Here is a 21,584-nt window from a genome sequence, read left to right as displayed (position 1 = left end):
AGGTGCTGGAAGACTGGAGGTTGGCTAACGTGGTGCTACTGTTTAAGGGTTGTAAGGACAATCCAGGGAACAATAGACCAGTGAGCCTGACGTGGTGGTGGGCAAGTTGTTGGAGGGAATCCTGAGGGACAGGATAGGACTGATTAGGGATAGTCAACATGGCTTTGTGCATGGGAAATCATAACTCACAAACTTGATTTGAGTTTTTTGAAGAAGTAACAAAGAGGACTGAAGAGGGCAGAGCAGTAGATGTGATCTGTGGACTTCACTAAGGTGTTTGACAAGGTTCCCCATGGGAGACTGATTAGCAAGGTTAGATCTCACTGAATACAGGGAGAAATAGCCATTTGGATACAGAACTGACACAAAGGTAGAAGACAGAGGGTGGTGGTCGAAGGTTGTTTTTCAGACTGGAGGCCTGTGACCAGTGGAGTGCCACAAGGATTGGTGCTGGGTCCACTATTTGTCATTTACATAAATGATTTGGATGCGAGGATAAGAGGTACAGTTAGTAAGTTTGCAGATGACACCAAAATTGGAGGTGTAGTGGACAGCGAAGAGGGTTATCTCAGATTACAACAGGATTTTGAGCAGATGGACCAATGGGCTGAGAAGTCGCAGATGGAGTTTAATTCGGATAAATGCGAGGTGCTGCATTTTGGGAAAGCAAATCTTAGCAGGATTTAAATAATAAAGACCTAGGGAGTGTTGCTGAACAAAAACCTTGGAGTGCAGGTTCATGGCTCCTTGAAAGTGGAGTTGCAGGTAGATAGGATAGTGAAGAAGGCGTTTGGTATGCTTTCCTTCATTGGTCAGAGTATTGAGTGGAGGAGTTGGGAGGTCATGTTGCAGCTGTACAGGACATTAGTTAGGCCACTGTTAGAATATTGTGTGCAGTTCTAGTCTCCTTCCTATTGGAAAGATGTTGTGAAACTTGAAAGGATTCACAAAAGGTTTACAAGTATGCTGCCAGGGTTGGAGGATTTGAGCTATAGGGAGAGGCTGAATAGGCTGGGGCTGTTTTCCCTGGCGCGTCGGAGGTTGACGGGTGTCCTTATTGAGGTTTACAAAATCATGAGGGGCATGGAGAGGATAAATAGACAAAATCTTTTCCCTGGGGTGGGGAAGTCCAGAACGAGAGGGCATATGTTTAGGGTGAGAGGGTAAAGATATAAAAGAGACCTAAGGGGCAAGTTTTTCACGCAGAGGGTGGTGCCTGTATGGAATGAGCTGCCAGAGGAAGTGGTGGAGGCTGGTACAATTGCAACATTTAAGAGGCATTTTAATGGGTAAATGAATAGGAATGGTTTGGAGGGTTATGGGCCTGGTGCTGGCAGGTGAGACTAGATTGGGTTAGGATATTTGGTTGGCATGGACGGGTTGGACTGAAGGATCTGTTTCCATGCTGTACGTCTCTATGACTCTAAGACTCTCAGATGACCACCAGAGATGTTGGCATATAAAGAAGTATTAGGATCCTTGTGACAGTTAATAAAGGGTGTAATGTCCATTTCAAGGTTCCTCTCAGAAACGTCACATGCTTCCTTTACCCTTTTCAGGTTCTTGCTCAGGGTTCGCCAGCATCCCTTTAAAATGGCAAGTTCTTCAGTTACGAAACATAGAGACAGTAGTGGCAAGGGTTCCACTTTGACCCTGTTGCTTTCCCAATTGAAATACAACCATGTTCTGCTTCCATACTATCATGTACCATTTCTTTAAAAAGAAAACTTCAATAATGCCTTTATTTTTTACACCATTTTTCTCAGATTATAAGCATGATCTATATAATTGCAACTCAATTATGTCAAATCCCTCTCCTCCCCTATCCTTTTGTTTTTCATTTAAATTCACATCTAACCAACCTATGCTCCAAACTCTATTATCCCAATATCCACTATTACCAAAGACTTTTTTTATCCCTTTGAATCTTCCACAACCTCCCATAGCTAGCTGCATCCCAGTGTCCTCTCAATTATTAATTATTTCGAATTCTCCCAATCAACAGCCCAGTTCCCCTGAATTGTTTACTGTCTACTATTACTTATGCACTCATTAATATACTGTTTTGTCTTTTACTCTAACCTTATTACTGACACCCTCTTCCAAATTCCAAAGACTTACCTTTCCAAGTTATTGCCACTTTCTTCCTGAAGAAGGGCCTGTGCCCGAAACGTCGAATCTCCTGTTCCCTGGATGCTGCCTGACCTGCTGTGCTGTTCCAGCAATAAAGTTTCAACCAAACTCTGCACTTACTTAAGAATTCAGAGCGGGAGTAAGCAATTCGGTCTCCTGAACCTGTTCTGTCACTTAATACGATCTAATCTTGGCCTTACCTTCTCTTCCCTGCCCACTCCTCTCAACCCTTAGATTTTAAATTAGAAACAGGTCAATGTCCTCATTAAACTTATTCAGTGTCCCGGAATCCCCCTCACTCTGGAGTAGTGAATTCCACTGATACACAATCCTTAGGGAAAAGTAATTTCTCCTCCCTTTCGTTTTAGGCTAAGGGGTTTAAAACAATGACCTCTCTTTCTAAACTGCCCCACAAAGGGAAACCACCTTCTACATCTACTTTGTCAATCCCCTTTAACATCTTAAATACCACAATTTGATTTCCCTTAATTTTTCTGAACTCGAGCGAGCATAAGCTTAAACTGCTCAAAATCTCCTCAATACGAGCCTTTCATATCTGGAATTTTAATCTAATGAACCTTTTTACTGAACCGCTTCCACTGTAATTACACTCTTATTACTCTTCAGCGCTTCTCACTAATTATGATTTGGAGATGCCGGTGTACAAAGTTAAAAATCACAACACCAGGTTATAGTCCAACAGGTTTAATTGGAAGCACACTAGCTTTCGGAGCGCCGCTCCTTCATCAGGTGATCAGAAGGATCGGTGCTCCGAAAGCTAGTGTGCTTCCAATTAAACCTGTTGGACTATAACCTTGTGTTGTGTGATTTTTAACTTTGCCCAACTAATTAACTATTGAGATTCAGTGCAAATCCTTCCAACCAGCTCCAGCAGCTGATAAACAATTAGGGAATTAGCCCTTTAGGGAACATCTTCAGGACACCCGCACCAATCAACCCCACCATGGCCGAACATTTCAACTCCCCCTCCCATTCTGCTGAGGACATGCAGGTCCTGGGCCTCCTCCACCGCCACTCCCTCACCACCCTGGCGCCTGGAGGAAGAATGCCTCATCTTCTGCCTCTAAACGCTTCAACCCCAGGGCATCAATGTGGACTTCATCAGTTTCCTCATTTCCCCTCCCACCACCTTACCCCAGTTCCAACATGCCAGCTCAGCACCATCCTCATAACCTGTCCTACCTGCCAATCTTCCTTTCCCACCTATCTGCTCCACCCTCCTCTCCGACCTATCACCCTCATCCCCCACCTCCATCCACCTATTGCATTCTTAGGTACCTTCTCCCAGCCCCAGGACCTCCCATTTATCTCTCCACCCTGGAGGCTCCCTGCCTCATTCCTAATGAAGGGCTTTTACCCGAAACGTCAATTTTCCTGCTCCTCAGATGCTGCCTGACCTGCTGTACTTTTCCAACAGCACTCTAATCTTGACTGCTGATTAAACAATGTCCTTTCTTCACCATGAATGCTACAACCAATCCAATTCCTTACTTGGAAACCAAAAGCATATCTTCTAATTGCACATGGGCAATGCTTCTTGATTTTGTTCTGGTGGATGTGGTTTGTCCAGAAAGCTGTTACCTTACATATTATTGTATTTGTGAAGGCTTAAATCTCTAATGGTGCTTTCTTAAATTATGGAAAAGTAGATGCTTCAATGTTAGAATTTGATTTATTGTCACATGTACTCAAGTACAGGGATACATGAGTACAACAAAAAGCATACAAAGAAGCCATTTCCAAAGCCATCTTAGGTACAAGGCTAGGAGTTCACACCAGGCCACCTCGTGTTTTTGTGTTAATTTTGAATAAAAGAGCAGCTGTCTGTAACAAGGATGGGTGGGAAACAAAGGAGCTTAACTTTCAGAATTGTCTTTAATTATAATCAAAATCAAATGATATGATTAGGGTTTTGTTTTCAGTGTCAAGAACATTAGAATTAAATCGAGGGAATTCAGCTCTTAATGATCAACCCTTGATTTGATTTTTCATGTGTTTACTGTTGTCTGATTTTAACACCATGCAAATGATTTCCAGTTTTTATTTTTCTTTCATAGATAACAGAAGAAACAGAACTGAAACCGAAACTGAGTTTTGAATACCAAGATAGTCAAGATTTCAGGCAATGGATTACAATTTACACATACCAGGTTGGTTCAGTGCTGGTGCTGTAACAGTATAGCAGATGTTAGTCAGACTGAGCTATATTTTGATGTTTCTCTAGCATGTTTGTTAACCGTGTTTTAGTCTATTAAAAATTAATCCAAATCTTGAGGCAACAATTTGCGTGCAAGCTTTCTGAAGCTTGTGCTTGTTGGAATTGAGGATGTTTCTCCTTTTCATTGATATGCGTTTAATATTCTATAGTAGCTTATGAGCATAAGATATTTTAATGAAGTTTATAAGTACACTTTCTATTCTATCAATGTTTTTCAGTTTCATGCAGGAACTTTGAAGCAATGCTATGATCATCACCATGGTCAATTATGAAATAAACTATTTTATTATTGCTGTAAATGCTGGGATCTTTGATTTCTGGCTTTTTAATGATGGATTGGAAAAGCCTTTCTTAATTCATGGGACATGATTTTATTGGCAATGCCACCAGTTGTTGCTCATCCCTATTTGAGGTAGTGGTGAGCTGCCATCAGGAAACTCTGCAGTCCATCTTGGGGTGATGCCCTGAGCAGTACTAATAGGCAGTTCCAAGCTTTTGACCCAACATCGTAGTGGCACTGTGATATTTCTCTGTTTTAGTGTACTTGTGTCACTCAATACAAGGATTTGAAAAACCTATGTTAAATTGCTGACTACAGTGCGGACAGTGGGGCCATGTAGTCAACAGAGATCCTGTCCTACTGCATTTGTAGTATGTAGCAGTTTCCAAGGAATAGGAGTGAGTTTCTTGCAACCCTTTCAGTAATGAAACACCTTGCAGTTGTTAAGTGTTTTCTTTTTAAACTCTTAGTCTGTACTCTGCTCAAAAACATGTGTTGGTTTGGGCCACTTTGGTAACTACCATATGGAATGAATACTCCTCACATAGGATCTTAATTAGGATCTTGGCTCAAGTTTCTTTCAAGACAAGTATAGTTGAAGGAGGCTATTTGTCCTATTAGGTTCATCCTTCATTCTATTGGTTTTTCTCCTTTTGAGGGGCTTGTTTAGCTGGAGTTGATTTGATCATTAGAAGGACAATGATAAACCATGTCTAAGGAACTCAGTTCCTGTATTGTTCAACAAACAACCACAGTGTTGATTAAATAAAAACTGCCAGCAATAATGATTCAAAATGAAAATGTCAACAAATAATAGAGTGGAAGCTTTTCTTCAATAGAAGAAAGAGAAAATGAAAATAGGATTGGAAATTTCAATCATTTTGTGAAATCTGCATTAGATGCCATTAATTTTTCTTTAGTGTTACCCTTTACTTTCATTAAATTTGTAAAAATTACTTCTTCCTCTACCCTCTGTTCCCTTTTGAAATTAAGTTGACCAAAAATTGTTTTCTCCACAAATGCCTAAACATTTTCCCATTTTTAGTCATGTATCACAAATTTGCCACGTACTTTCAGATTATCACGATAACTATTCCCCTCCTTTCTTGTCTAACTTTATTTCCAAACATAGGACAATCTAAGTTATAAATTTCTGTGTGGTTCCCATCTGCTATAATCCCTTTTAGTTAGTGATAAAAATATTAAGAAAAGTATATTTTTGAATTTGGAGCAGCTATTTCCTGTTCCACAAGCTCCATTTATAAGTAATCGAAAGAATGTGAAGTGAGATTAAAAGAAGCATTGGACAAGGTTGGAGGTGATGGGAGGAGGTGGGTTGGGTGTGTTGTAGTGAGGTTCAAATAAAATTGCCCCACCATTTAGATGTTCACCACTTAACTGCTAGAAGTACAAAAACAATCAAGGTAATTTAAGCCCCTTGAACCTGTTGAACAAAAAAGCTACCAAAGCTGTTAATTTTATGGACATGGCTTCTTTATTGTCCCTTTTTGTCAGACAAGGCACACCACTTTTAGCAATGAGCTTGAAGTGGGCAACATATTCCTCAGCTCCATAAATGGCAATTTGAGGCTGACCTTGGACAAACGAAGAGCATGAAAAACATCTGAACCTCTTCCCACCACTATATAGGAGGCACTTGGCCTTTGTTTTACTTTTATGTTAGCACAATGTCCGAACTCAATGTTTACAATTGCATTGTATTTTTTTAACCCACTAATGACCACCCTGCCACTCTATACTGCAGTGCTTTGGATCTCTTGCAGAAATCTCTTTGTATTTCTTGCAGCTCTGCTTCTGAACAAAATTACTTTTGCATTTAGTGGAGTGGAGCTCCCAAGGCATTGAACCACCAATCCTCAAGGTTGATGAGCGAGAATAGTTTGATGCTCCTAATCCATTTGACTTAATTCCCACTCTGAGGTGTGCCAGGTAAAGAGATATTGTGTAAAGTTGGGGGATTGGAAGATACAGTGTGAAAGGAGAGAGAACAAGGTAATTGGGAATTTAGTTGGGAATGAGTTCAACTGTCCATGTTTTGCAATTAGCAAATCGATAAATAACAAATAATGGTTCCATCGATCTAGCAGTGGATGTACTGAAATGTGAACCAATAATATCTTGTTTCTGGTATAACTATTGATGATAAACTTTTGCAGGCCTTTCTACTTAGTAGATGCATACAAGAAATTGTAAAAGAAAAACTGAAGATATCTGCAGGATATACAGAAATGGTCAGTATTAAAGAATGTGCCTAACTCTGTAACAGCATGTTAGCGTTGTGAGTCTTTATTAACACACACATCGGCCCTATGTTCAGACGTTGAAGAGGGATACTGAAAATTGCAAATCTCCAGAACCTACCGGTTGATTTGCACCACTTTTTGTTCTACACAAACAATACCTCCCCTTAGCCTTTTCGTTTTTAAAAATGATGAATTTGCACAAGCCTACCACAAGATCAAACCTAACACAAGTGCTATTAAACACTAACAATGAACATACAATTGTGTTCATTGTTAATGCAATTCCAGAATGGGAACAATTTAAGTATTTGGTTGCATGTTGTAAATGTCAAAGTTTTACATTTGTGTTTTTTATTCATTTGTCTCGCTCCATCTTTTTCCAATCATTCTTTCCCTTTCTATTTCTCTCTGAATCTAATTAATTATCTTTCCTTCTTTGCTCTTCCTCTGCTTCTTGCTCATCAATTAGAGAGAGAGAGACTGCTTTCCCAATGTTCACAAAAGTCATAACTTTCCTATTGCCCTGGCTGTAGCTTGCAATACCTGCAATGCTAGGGGCTCCAGCAATACTCAAGCTAGTGTCACAGAAGGCAGATAGTCATTACTGAATTTGCAAAACTTCCTGTTAATCAGGAACTTTGTCAACTGTGTTGATACAGAACTATGTTTCTTTCACATCACTAGTTTGGTAAAATTTTAAATACTGTATGCTACAAATGTAAAATCTGTAAATTGTCATGGCTTGGAGTTTTGTCCATACTTGGATCAAGATTCCCCCTAATCTGGCATAAGAATATCACATCACTTAATTTTTTTGTTTAAATGAGTTATGCACTTAACCATGTGAAGTCTGAGTTTTTAATATGTCTGTCGAATGACTCTCCATCCTTGATCTTTTGAGTATTTTGAAAAATGTTGTCCTCACAGATACCAACTGTGTAAATGCATGATCCAATGCATTTCTTTTGGGCAAGTTAAGATTGTATTCAAATATTGAAAAGCTTTAAACCTTGGGAAATAAGGCAGGGCAAATGACGACTGAGGTGCCTATGAGGGAACACTTTGAGGCCAGTGATCATAATTCCACTGGTTTTAAATAGTTATGGAAAAGGATAGACCTGATCTAAAAGTCAAACTACTGAATTGGATTAAGGCCAATTTTGATGGTATTAGGCAAGAATTTCAAAAATTGACTAGGAGAGGCTATTTCGCAGGTAAATGGGTGGTTAGATTAGATTAGATTACATTAGATTAGATTAGATTAGATTACTTACAGTGTGGAAACAATGGGTGGTTAGAAAATGGAAGACCTTCAAAAATGTGTTAACGACAGTCCAGAAGCAGTATGTTCCTGTCACTGTGAAGGGTCTGGCTGGAAAGCTGTAGGGAATGCTGGATAATTAGAGAAATTGAGGTTCTGGTCAAAAAGAAGGAAGTAGATATAGATGGCTGGGATTGAGTATAAGAGCAACATGAGAATACTCATGGGAAATCAGGAGGGCAAAAAGGGACATGACATAGCTTTGGCAAATAGGGTTAAGGAGAATCAAAACAGATTCCACAAATACGTTTCTAGGGAGATATTAGGGCCCCATAAAAATCAATGTGGCTATCTATGTGTGGAATCACAGTAGATGGGTGAGAAATGAAACAAGTATTTCACGTCAGTATTTACTGTGAAGAAGGTTTTGAAAACTAGAGAACCTGGAGAAATAAACAGTTATATCTTAAAGTGTTCTTAATACAGAAGAGGAGGTACTGGATGTCTTAAAATGCATAAAGCCAGAAAAATACCCAGGACCTGATCAGGTGCATCCCAGATATTTGTGGAAAGCTGGGAAGTGATTGCTGGACCTCTTGCTGAGATATTTGTTTCATCCATAGCCATGGATGGTTAATATGGTGCTGTCATTTAAGAGAGATGGTAAAGAAAAGCAAGGGAACTACAGACCAGTGAGCCTGACGTTAGTAGTGGATAGGTTGTTGGAGAGGTGAGGGAGAGGATTTACATGTACTTGGAAAGGCAAGGACAAATTAGGGATAGTCAACATGGCTTTGTGCATGGGAAATCATGTTTCACCAGTTGGAAGCACTAGCTTTCGGAGCGCTGCTCCTTCATCAGGTGGTTGTCTTGGGAATGTTACTGGAAAAAAAAAGACCTTGAGGTGCAGGTTCATAGTTCCTTTGAAGGTGGAGCCACATGTAGACAGATTTGTGAAGAAGGCATTTCGGTACACTTGCCTTTTATTGGTTTGACTATAGGAGTTTGGATATCATGTTGCAGCTATACATGTTATTGGTTAGGTGACTTCTGGAATACTCAATTCAATTCTGGTCTCTCTCCTATAGGAAAGATGTTGTAAATCTTTTCTGCACTCAAGTTTAACAAATATGTTGGAGGGTTTGAGCTATAGGGAGAGGCTGAATAGGCTGGGTCTGTTTTCCCTGAGCTTTGGAGACTGAGAAGTGACCTTATTGAGATTTATAAAATCATGACTGACTGGCATGGATAAGGTGAATAGCCAAGGTCTTTTCCCAAGAGAAGGGAGTCCAAAACTAAAGGACATCGGGTTGAAGGTGAGAGGGGAAAGATTTAAAAGGTACCTGAGAGGCAACATTTTCATGAAGCAGGTGGTGTGTGTATGAAATAAACTGCCAGAGGAAATGGTGGAGGCTGGTACAATTACAACACTTAAAAGGCATCTGAATTGGTATATGAATAGGAAAGGTTTAGAAAGTTTAAGTTAGATCTGGTCGGCATGGGTGAATTGGACTGGAGGGTCTGTTTCTGTGCTGTATATCTCCATGACTCTATGATCTGGTCTGCTTGATGTATGCGAATGATGATTAAATAATATGAAATTTAAAGTCTAAGACTCAAAGAAGAAATATACTAATGTTGTTTTGAGCCTTGGGATAGAGTTGTTTTTATTGATTTCCATCCATTTACCTACAAGTTAGAGCAGGTCTGTTGTTTATGTATTTTCTTGAATAGTTAGGGTACCCCTTAAGAGAGGTAAGGTACTCCTTTTAGACCTAGTTCTAGAACACCACTAGAAGAAGTAAGTTGTCCTTCTTGTGCACTTGGGGATTCTAAAAGAATACATGCTTTATGTGTAAGAAGTACATAAACTTTGGGACTGTCAAAGAACTGTGAAAACTTAACTGTTTAGTTTAATTTTTTTTAAATGTGAAAATTTGGGATTTATCCTCAGTAACACAACCTTTTTTCACAGCATGTTAAATGGGCATTTTTTTATGCTTCTAGAATAGAAATGTTTTCAGAAGAGATTAATTCAAGGAATTCCATTGCATTGATTTTTGTTTTTAAATCGATGTGAACTGTTTTAATAGGGATATTTTAAAACTGACCAATAGAGACCGATTTCATGTTATGTCAGTATGCTTCTTCAGATGTGTCTATGGTGGATAGTAAGTGAGTTGGCATGGAGCAGGCAGAGTAAAGTGTGAGGAGTGTCATAATTTGGCACTAAATTGGTACAGGGACTACAAAGATAAGGGAGAGCCAAGATTGGTGTAATAGGAAGAGGGACCACGCCAGATGGGTTGAAGGGCTTAGTGCAGCAAGCGTATGTCACACAAATGCAATAGCCCATGAACTTGTTTCAGAGTCAGTCGACTTGTCTCTGTGATCCCAATTTAGAGCAACAGTTCAGATCTGGGTTCACACTTAAGAAGATTGCTGGATTTTGGAGACAAACACACATGGCACACACATGGCCAGGATTTACTGGCATGGAGTTCAATTGTTTAGAATGTTCATTTAGCCCTTACACTCATTGATCTCTCTTGTCAGTTAGTGGAGGTGTGAAACAGCATGAAGATACAGGGAACCTAAATGAACAACAGAACAGTCTGGGTATCTGGGAAGAATTGAGAAGAAGGGTGAATTGGGGTTTGTGAACTTCAAGCCCAACAATTTAGAGAAATAGGGTGGGAAATAAAGTTTCAATTGGAGACAGCAAAATGAACAATGCAGAAATCTTCAGCTGAAGGAGTAAGACTCCACACATTCTAATTTTGAAGGGGCCAATGTTGGACTGGGGTGTACAAAGTTAAAACTCTCAACACCTGGTTATAGTCCAACAGGTTTCTTTGGAAACGCTAGCTTTCAGAACTCAACCACCTGATGAAGGAGCAACACTCTGAAAGCTAGAGCTTCCAAATAAACCTGTTAGACTATAACCTGGTGTTGTGTGATTTTTAACTCTGTACATTCTAATTGGTTACTTGCTGGGCTAGAGGAATTGATAGTCATTCACAGTTATCTCATTGTTACAAGGATATTTGCAAGTTTAATTACTCACGTGATTGTATGTTGTGAGTTTGCTGAGTAAATTGTTTGAAGGTGTAAGAAGTTCATGAAACTTGCAGGGATACTATAAGTGAGGTGCCATTTAGACCACTTAGAGTCATAGAGATGTACAGCATGGAAACAGACCCTTCGGTCCAACCTGTCCACGCCAACCAGATATCCCAACCCAATCTTGTCCCACGCCAGCACCCGGCCCATATCCCTCCAAACCCTTCCTTTCCCCTCTCACCCTAAACCTATGCCCTCTAGTTCTGGACTCCCTGACCCCAGAGAAAAGACTTTGTCTATTTATCCTATCCACGCCCCTCATAATTTTGTAAACCTCTATAAGGTCAATCCTCAGCCTCCGACGTTTCAGGGAAAACCACCTCAGCCTGTTCAGCCTCTCTGTAGCTCAAATCCTCCAACCCTGGAAACATCCTTGTAAATCTTTTCTGAACCCTTTCAAGTTTCACAACATCTTTCCGATAGGAAGGAGACCAGAATTGCATGCATTATTCCAACAGTGGTCTTACCAATGTCCTGTACAGCCTCAACATGACCTCCAAATTCCTGTACTCAACACTCTGACCAATAAAGGAAAGCATATCAAACGCCTTCATCAGTATCCTATCTACCCTCGGTTCCACTTTCAAGGAGCTATGAACCTGCACTCCAAGGTCTCTTTGTTCAGCAACACTCCCTAGGTTCTTATTATTTAAGTGTATAAGTCCTGCTAAGATTTGCTTTCCCAAAATGCTGCACCTCGTACTTATCTGAATTAAACTCCATCTGCCACATCTCAGCCCATTGGCCCATCTGGTCCAGATCCTGATGTATTCTGAGGTAACCCTCTTCGCTGTCCACTACACCTCCAATTTTGGTGTCATCTGCAAACTTAACTGTACCTCTTATGCTCACATCCAAATCATTTATGTAAATGACAAAAAGGAGAGGACCCAGCATCAATCCTTGTGGCACTCCACTGGTCACAGGCCTCCAGTCTGAAAAACAACCCTCCACCACCACCCTCTGTCTTCTACCTTTGAGCCAGTTCTGTATCCAAATGGCTAGTTCTCCCTGTATTCCATGAGATCTAACCTTGCTAATCAATCACTTGCTAATGAGGCTAACAATGGATTGGCAGATATCACTTGACTTGATTTGAAATTTATTGGGTACCTATTCCTCACCACAAGCTGTCCAAAGAGTTAATTAAATATTAGAATCAACAGGACCCACATGAACTATCATGTATTGTTATTTTCACAGTGATTCTTGTAACAATTTTGTTAGGTTTGACTCTCTCTATATAGTACAAAGCTGTTGTGATTATCCTCATCTCAAAGTGTGCTGCTAACATTACCCAGGGACAGCAATCAATAGTTTCTGTTAATACCTTCCTTCGGATGTTTGCTTTTGGACTTTTTTGCCCCTTGGACTCTGCCAGCTCCATTAGGTGCAGTTTGTAATGGAAGCACCTGTTTTTGTTGATGGCTGATTTGGGCACTAATAGCATTGTATGTCATTTGCCCATCTTTAGTAGGGTAATTTGCTGCAGAGATAAAGTTTATATAATAAACAAACTAAGGATGACGGTAATGTACATACCTCTAGGCTAAAAAGTGTGGATTCAAGTCCCACCCGCCCTGGAGCTGTCATCACATGTCCAAACAAATGGATTTAAGAGAGAAAAATAAACAACAGATTTGGGAGTGACAGGTGATCATAGTGACATATATAAGCTTCGGAGGGGGTCTGAGATGGTAGATATTTCAAGGATATCTCCTCACTTGGGGGGAATCTAGAACTAAAAGATACAGTTTCAAAATAAGGAGTCAGCCATTTTAATGTGGAGAAGAGGTAAAGATTTATTCTCTGAAAGAATCATTAGTAGTTGGAATTCTGTCCCCTAGTTACCAACAGAGAATGGGTCCTTGAACGTTTTCCAGTTAAGGTTGAACAGATTTTTGATTGACAAGGGATTGTGTTATGAAGAGTAGGCAGGCAGTGAAGTTAAGGCCACAACAGATAAGCCATTATCTCATTGTCTGGTGGAGCATATTCAAGGTTCAAAATGGCCTTCTCTTCCTATTTCTTATGTTATTAAGTTGGTATTCTATTTAACTACAGGGAATACTGTAGCTGTGGTCAATTCTTCCCCCATACCTGTGAGAATGTAGGTAGGGAAAAAGTTAATTTTGAGTTTTGTGAAACAAGAGGTTCAGCTGAGCATGCCTCAGATCAGATAAGAACTTGCTGTTAACAAAGGGGCGCTGAAGGCAAGGGTAATGGGTTAACAATGTGGAAGAGCATTCATTATGTAGAGCCATTTAACAATATTATAAGCATTCAGTATGTAAAGTCAGTTAACAAGGTGAAAAGTATTCATTATGTTAAGCCAGTTATTCATCGTGTAACAGCAGATGGCTTAATCTTTACTATTGATACTTGCTGATTGTAATAATCACCCAATCAATATGTACATTGCCTTATCTGGATGCTCCTCTCTGTAAAATGACTTCATAATTCATTAAGAAATTGCTGTTCGAGAAAGAAGACAGAGAATTCATGTCTGTGTGCACATGGGCGATTGTTCTCTCTCCCTCTGGGGCCTGGAATAAAGATGGAGATAAAAGTATACTGTGTCTCCGAGAGTTTTGTTTCGACTGAGGGGAGAAATGGGATGACACCTGCAAATGCATTAGTATTAGTGACTAGGAGTTTTCTTATTGGTAAATTCGGGTGGGAAATGTAGGGTAAGAGGGAAAGTTTACATTGTCTTCTCACCCAGGGACAAAGGCCAATTATAACTCCTCTGTTGTCACCTTGGAAAAGTAAAGTTGTTGACTCTGATTGAAAGTACTCCTGAACAAATGGTTATGGGACATAGGGTTTAAATATTCCAGATGAGTTGAATCTTTACTTACTTTTAATTCTTCTGGATTTTTTAAACAAAACGTATAATTGAAACCTGCTTATTTCACATTTACACTGAAAAATGCTGTTCCTTCCGAATTCATGAAACTGTCTTAGAAACTGTAAACATTTAAGAGGAATTATAGGTTGGGTTTCTGGTATGTACATATTTCACAACAATTAAAACTTGCAACACACTTCAACTTTACTGTATCCATCAACTGAAATGAAACTGCTAACTCTGAATTATTTCCTCAAAGTGTAGCATACGGCTGCTATCAATTCATCTTTCTCCACAGTGCATTTATACTTGGTATGAAACACAATTTACCAACCGTGTGGGAAATTATGGAAGCCTCCCAGTGGGTTCCTCACTGGGCCGGTTGGGCCTTCCTTGCTCCTTGGAGGGACCCCAGAAGGCAATAGCTGCCCCTCTAACCCAAACGCTCTGACTGAAATGCTAATGTCTCCAAGTGCCAAGACTTGTTTGTATTGCCCTGACAGAGTTTAACTAAAAAAATGTCTTGCTTGGCCTTCAAGGTGTGTCAACAACAAAACCCTCTTCTTCCAGCAGCTGTTATCACTTTCAGTGGTGCCGTGGAGCTGCCAAGCCTCTAATTGTTCTAGCAGTTCTGAGGAGCTGTCCTCAGTTGAACAGCAGTCCTGACAGTAGCCTCTTAATTGGTTGCACTGGTAATTAGATTAGATTAGATTACTTACAGTGTGGAAACAGGCCCTTCGGCCCAACAAGTCCACACCGACCCGCCGAAGCGTAACCCACCCAGACCCATTCTCCTACATTTACCCCTTCACCTAACATTATGGGCAATTTAGCATGGCCAATTCACCTAACCTGCACATTTTTGGATTGTGGGAGGAAACCGGAGCACCCGGAGGAAACCCACGCAGACACGGGGAGAATGTGCAAACTCCACACAGAGAGTCACCTGAGGCAGGAATTGAACCTGGGTCTCTGGCGCTGTGAAGCAGCAGTGCTAACCACTGTGCTACCGTGCCGCCCATGAATGTCCAGTCCTAGTTTCCCATCATCTTTCCCTATGAGCTAGGGACTCACTTTAGTTCCGATGGTGGGACCAATTATGATATGGTAATGTTTGAGCCTTGTACTTTCATTTACCCTTGATGAATATGGGTTAAATTTTGACTGGTATTGCACCTTTTTGAAAATGTTTGTGCTTCTAAGAAAGAGGCATCTTATTTTGGTGTAATCCCAAGCATTTATCCTCTATCAATCTGGCATATGTCTATTTATGAACTACCTTGTTTAACAGAAAAATCTAGTGCAATAGCATCATGCACTTAATATACCCACTATGAACTGCTCTGGACTAGAACTTGTCTCTTGAATTAATTAAATCTGTTGTAACTTGTCCTGCCATGATATTTCAATTAACTGCTGAACTGGATTTACATTCTATAGCAGATTGAAAATGCAAAATCAGAATGTAGGACCACACCCTGGAATCCGTTGACTACTTTGGTGAGTAGCTACTCATTGTTCGGAGGGACTGGATGGAATTATTAGGTAGATTTTCATTATTTATATTATCTATATCCGTCCCTTCTCCTGTATACGATCACTATGAGAAATTCCCACCCATGCAACTGTGTCAACATCAGCACCTTCAGGAATGGAAATTGAGGAATGGTGATGGTAGTACATTTGTATTTTAGTCAATCTGCTCAGATGTACTATGGCAAACCACTGGAACAGGTGGGACTTGGACCTAGGTTTTCTGGATCAGAGATATGGTGTAGAGGTAGTTTCCCTAACAGCCCCCTACGGTGAGGGTTGTAAGACATATGCACTGTTTAAATTGTTTTTAATGTTGTTAATCACTTACCTAAATGTAATTGTCAATAAATTTAATGTAACTTCTAAATGCTGTTGTCTTCAAAGATTTGTGCATGTATTCCCCTGAACGCTTCCTATTTAGGTTGCATTTCTTCTGCACATTGTTTCTACCAAAATCTTGTTACATTTTTCTATGTTTAAAATTAATCAGTCTTGTCCCTGACCATTTCACCAGTGTCTGTGTTCACCTGAAGTCTGTTACAATCAACAACCACAGCATTTATATAGTGTCTTCAATAACAACCCTTCAGCCTGAAAAACTTTCATCATATACTACTTTCTGCCCCTTAGCTAATTTTGTATCCATATTGCCTCTGCCTTTTAAGCCCATAGGTTTAAATTTGATAAAGGTTCATGATAAGCTTAATAAAATACCTTTGAAAGCTCATGTAGGAACACAGAAACAGGAGTAGGCCTCTCAGCCCCTTAAACCTGTTCTGCCATTTAGTGAGATCACAGCTGCTCGGTGGCCTAACTCCATGTAACTTATCTTTGGCCCATATACCTTTAATAAATTTGCTTAACAAATATTTATAAATCTACTGCAGTTTGTGGAAGGGAGTTCAAAACATTGACCATCCTGTGTGTAGAGGTGCCTCCAAATATCGCTCCTAAGTAAGCCACGTTTGGAGTAATGTGTGCAATTCTGGGGTCTCTCCTATCGGAAGGATGTTGTGAAGCTTGAAAGGTTCAGAAAAGATTTATAAGAATATTGCCAGGGTTGGAGAATTTGAGCTATAAGCAGAGGCTAAATAGGCTGGGGCTGTTCTCCCTAGAGCATTGTAGGCTGAGGGGTGACCTCATAGAGGTTTATAAAACATGACTGGCACAGATAGGGAAAAGACCTTGTCTATTTACCCTGGGGTGGGAAATCCAGAACTAGAGGGCATAAATTTAAGCAAGAAGGAAAAATTTAAAAGGGACCTAAGGAGCAACCTTTTCACACACAGGTTGGTGCATGTATGGAATGAGCTGCTAGAGGAAATGGTGGAGGCTGGTACAATTACAACATTTAAAAAGAATCTAGATGGGTATATGAATAGGAAGGGTTGAGAAGGATATGGGCCGAGTGCTGGAGAAGGATATGGCCGAGTGCTGGAAAATGGGACTAGATTAGGTTAGGATGTCTGATCAGCATGGATGAGTTGGACTGAAGGGTTTGTTTCTATGCTGTACATCTCTAACTTTAAGTAGTCTGGCCCTAAGTTTTAGACCATGGCCCTTGGTTATAAAATTACCAACTAATGAAAATAGTTACCTTGATTTCTTGTTAAACCTTGAAGACTTGTAAATGCTATTTTAAAAAAAACCTAATTTGTATAATCTCTTCTAACTTAACCCCTGAAGTCCAGTTATCAAATATATTATCATCAACAATTAGGGTGACATGGTGGCTCAGTGGTTAGCACTGCAGCCTCAAGGCCAGGGACCAAGTTTGATTCCATCCTCGGGTGACTGTCTGTGTGGAGTTTGCACATTCTCCCTGTGTCTGCATGGGTTTCCTCCGGATGCTCCGGTTTCCTCCCACAATCCAAAGGTGTGCAGGTCCAATGATGGATCTGATGGATTGGCCATGGTAAATTGCTCATAATGTTAGGTACATTAGTGAGAGGGGGGTAGGTTGCTCTTCGGAGGATTGGTGTGGAATTGTTGGGTCGAATGGCTTCTTTCCACACTGTAGGGAATCTAATCTAATTCAACCAAGTTAGATGAATGCAATTTGTTTCAGCACCAGTGTTGACTTTTGTTTGTTAGAGTATAATTATCCAATGCGACTTAACATGGGATATTGCCATAAGAGCCTTCCCACCACTGACTTTAGACTGGCAGTGGTAGCCATTCTTAATTTTTTTTAAAAACTGAGATACATTATTAGCACTCCTCCAGTCCTCTGATATCTACTGAATATCAAAGAAGGATTTGAAAGTTGCAACCAGATCATCTGTAATTTTCAACTGACTTTTCTCAGGATCTTAGGATACGTCATATCCAGCTCAGGTATCTTGTGACTAAGTTTTTGAGAACCTCTTTCTGTTCTTTTACTATTACATGAGCAGCATCTTCCTTTTTGCGAAGTAAGTGCAGAATGTTCCTTACTACCTCAGTTCTTCCCTCGACACAGTTTATATTCCGTTAATTCTCGTCAAGAGACATCTATGATATTGACTAAGCATTGAATTTGGTATTAGCTCATTAAAAGCTGGCAAATTTGTACATTTCATTAGAATGCTAACTTAACCAAAATGTATTTAACTTGCTATTTTTAAACTTGAAGCATAATAGCTGCATTAGTTCTAGATTCTTGCTTGTTTCAGCAAATGGTTGATTGTGCAGGGTCCTCCATCCAGTGTTGCAAACATAATTACAGTATACCATTGCAGTACCAGACATAAACCTTTCTGTATATGACATGGTAAAGACTCAATAGTTGGTACGTGATTCTATTTTTAAAATCCTTTTAGAATAGATCTTAATTCTCTGCTTTTGTTTAGTTGTTCTAAGGTAACCTTTTCAATGTCAATTCAGCTTAACTGTAAAAGCACGTAATAGATTCTGCTTTACCCATTCCGTTTTAGAAAACAACAAAATCCTACCTCGCATTATGTTGTTTTGTCCAGACAAAATCCTAGTTCCTTTCATTTGCCCTCAGATTGCAGTGCTGGAGTTCCATGATTAGAGTTATCATTGGTGCTAAAGTTGGACATAAATTCAGTATCTCATTTACTATCCATTATGCACTGCTTTAGACCTAATTACTAAAGGGAAATGCATATACTTTAGCACTGAGGATTAAGATTTCCATTTTGAGATCCACACCAACACTAGATGGTCAGAGATGGCTCATGCATAACATGGTCAAACAGGTTGATTATCAGCTAGCTTGGTGATCTATTTTTGGTAGCTTTATATATCCTAAAACAGATGCATATGTTTCATCCTCCTTGTGCATTTCTAAACTTAGAAGACTTTTTTTCCTATCTGATGCTACAGAATAAATGTGAATACTAATGAAATAATTTATAAAATTGCTAGACTTTGGTGCTTTACCATGAGACCTGGGGGGGGGGGGGTCAGCAGAAGTAGACCATTCAGCCCATCGAGTTCACTTGACTATTCCGTGAGAACAAGCACATCGTTCAATCAGAAGTTATCTTGTCAAACAGCTAATAGTTTTCCATTTTGTTTAAAAAATAATTCTGTAGTGTTAGTGGTTTTTTGTGTAATGAATGAAATTAAGGATGTGTGACCTGTTTTAATTTCATGTAATCCTTCTAATTCTTTTAGAGTAAGTATTCTGGAGCTGTGCTACAGAAAAAGTTACTCAAGACATAAAAACCCAGAGAAAGCATATTTGAATAAGTCGCTGATGAGAACTTGTGACCACAATCAGAGTCTGAAAATGCAATATTAACACATTTGATTGTACAATGCTTGATTGCATTTAGAGTGGATACTGCACATAATCTGCTTTCATTATTTAACAGAAAAGTATACCTCAGGAGCTTTAATCCCCCATTTGGAAAGCCATAAACCATTGAAATTGGGTTTGGTTCAATCTGAGCTATTTTGACTTTTCTCTGTTTAAATGCATGTTGGGGATTTCTGTGCAATGGATTTCTCTGCAATGTATGTGTAATTTCTATGATTGAGGTTAAATGTCACTAGAAATGCAATGGATTTATGATTTATTTTCTCCACTTAAGTTTGCGAGTAGCCAAATACTATCAACGATACAATAGGTCATATTAATTGCTCAGTTTTAGTACTTGAATTAGGTCTTTATAGATCCTGATTGTCTTTACATTTATTAATTCAAGAAATGTGCAAATCAGTTTATCTATGTAACATTTGTTTAAAAGTTTAAATTAATATTTTCCATTTGATTCAATATTTTTGGTAGGAGTCCCTAATGGGCCTCCTCAAGTCTAAACATATAGGTAATGCTTACGGTTGATCTGCGGAAGAGTTTGGCCTTTGAGAGGAATAAACCAGCTTTCGTTATCTTGTTTCAGTATTTCAGTTCCCTTTCTGGGTTAGGTATATTGTTTGAAATGCAGAAATTTAGACCAGACAATAGCAGCACAAACAGACAAATATTTAGTATTTCTGCATTTTAGACGTCATTGTACTTGCAGGCAAATTTTGGATACATCTGCACAAATTTCTACACCCCAGCTTTATATTTAAAAAATCCACCTATTGTTATATTGCTAGGATACAAGAAATAAGACATATAAATGAGAAAGATTCAGCACTGACTACAGAGTAATATCTGAAATATAAACAAATTCTGAAGTATTAAAGTTAATTAGCATGTCCACTTCCCAAAGTTCTGAATTCTTTAGTAAATCTTGCCCCTGCTAATATTCTGAAGACATCAGTACCTGTCTAGATATCCAAGTATTTAGTTACAAATTAACTCTTAGTATTGAAGATTTACGAATTAGAATAAGCTATTTAAGGTATTTTCATTATTTTGATCCGTGGAATTGGGAAAAAATATGTTTAAGCTGCTTTCACTGGTGGTGACACAGAATAGAAGTAGGATATGGTTTCTTTTTTAATTGACTTTTAAAAATGAGTCATTTGAAATGTAATTTGACAGCTTGTATGTTGAAGCTCAAAACCTTTGGGAGATTTTTGTATTGAAAAGTTTCATGATAAATCATATTACTAATGCACATGTTGAACAATAATAAACAACTATGTTTTCTAAAAGCACAATGAAGTTTGTGTATCGAAAACAACAAATGCTGTAGATCACAACGGGTCAGGTAGCATCCATGGAAAGAAAGCAAGCTAACGTTACAACTCTAGATGAATCTTCAGCAAAGCTGAAGTGTGGAGGGGGCAACATTTATGTTATAGTTGGTTGGGAGTGGTGGGGTATAGGGTGCTGTGGGAGAAAAGATAGTTCAGATTAAGTTTGTGTATTATTCTTCTTGAAGTGTTAGATCTGTCATGTGCCTCGCAACTTTCCACAGAAATCATGACCTGATTCCCACTGTTCCACCATTATTTGCTCTCACTACTCTCCATTCCAGGAGTACACAGGCTGACTGTAGTGCCTCAACTTCCATGGCAGCTAAGATTTGATAACTCCACACAGCTCAGATATAAAATCTTGCACCTTTCGATCTGCTACACTTTGTCTTTATCAACTCAGCTCAGCTAGATCACAATTGTCGTTGGTTCCCTAATGTCCACTGGCATGCAGATTCATCTGTTCAAACGGCAATATTGTTGAGGAGCAGTAAATTTGTTCCATTTTGCTTAGGTCGATAGATTCTGTAGCACAATCTCTTCTCTGAATGAAATCCCCAGCAATAACCAAAGTTATTCTCTGTAAAAGAATAATCTTAAGTAACAATCCTCTTTCCATCGTCCTTGGTCCCTGATTCAAGAACACGTTTGGAGCCTCCTATCTTCTCTCCGAATACCAACTTCTTTCCATTTTTGTTTGAATGTACAAGAGAAAACAAACTTGCACATTTATACATTTAAGTATAGTCCAAAGAGCTTCTTAGCTTATTCAGTATTTCAATGGGCTTTGCTTC

The 21,584-nt window shown here is 39.3% G+C and overlaps 1 long non-coding RNA gene across 2 annotated transcripts; it reads left to right on the top strand.

Annotated features, from left to right (window-relative positions):
* Positions 1-3,979: 3,979 nt before the first annotated feature.
* Positions 3,980-20,742, top strand: LOC122549150. 2 transcript variants are annotated; one of them, XR_006311430.1, is made up of 4 exons: positions 3,980-4,304; positions 6,830-6,904; positions 15,595-15,651; positions 19,312-20,742. It is a non-coding gene; the product is annotated as an uncharacterized LOC122549150 (long non-coding RNA). The 2 variants fall into 2 exon arrangements; XR_006311429.1 differs by having other exon boundaries at positions 15,592-15,651.
* Positions 20,743-21,584: the final 842 nt, after the last annotated feature.

The sequence above is a fragment of the Chiloscyllium plagiosum genome, chromosome 4 (assembly GCF_004010195.1).
Source record: "Chiloscyllium plagiosum isolate BGI_BamShark_2017 chromosome 4, ASM401019v2, whole genome shotgun sequence".
Taxonomy (NCBI): Eukaryota; Metazoa; Chordata; class Chondrichthyes; order Orectolobiformes; family Hemiscylliidae; genus Chiloscyllium; species Chiloscyllium plagiosum.
Note: the sequence above shows the minus strand (reverse complement) of the source record. Positions and strands in the feature narration are given on the sequence as shown.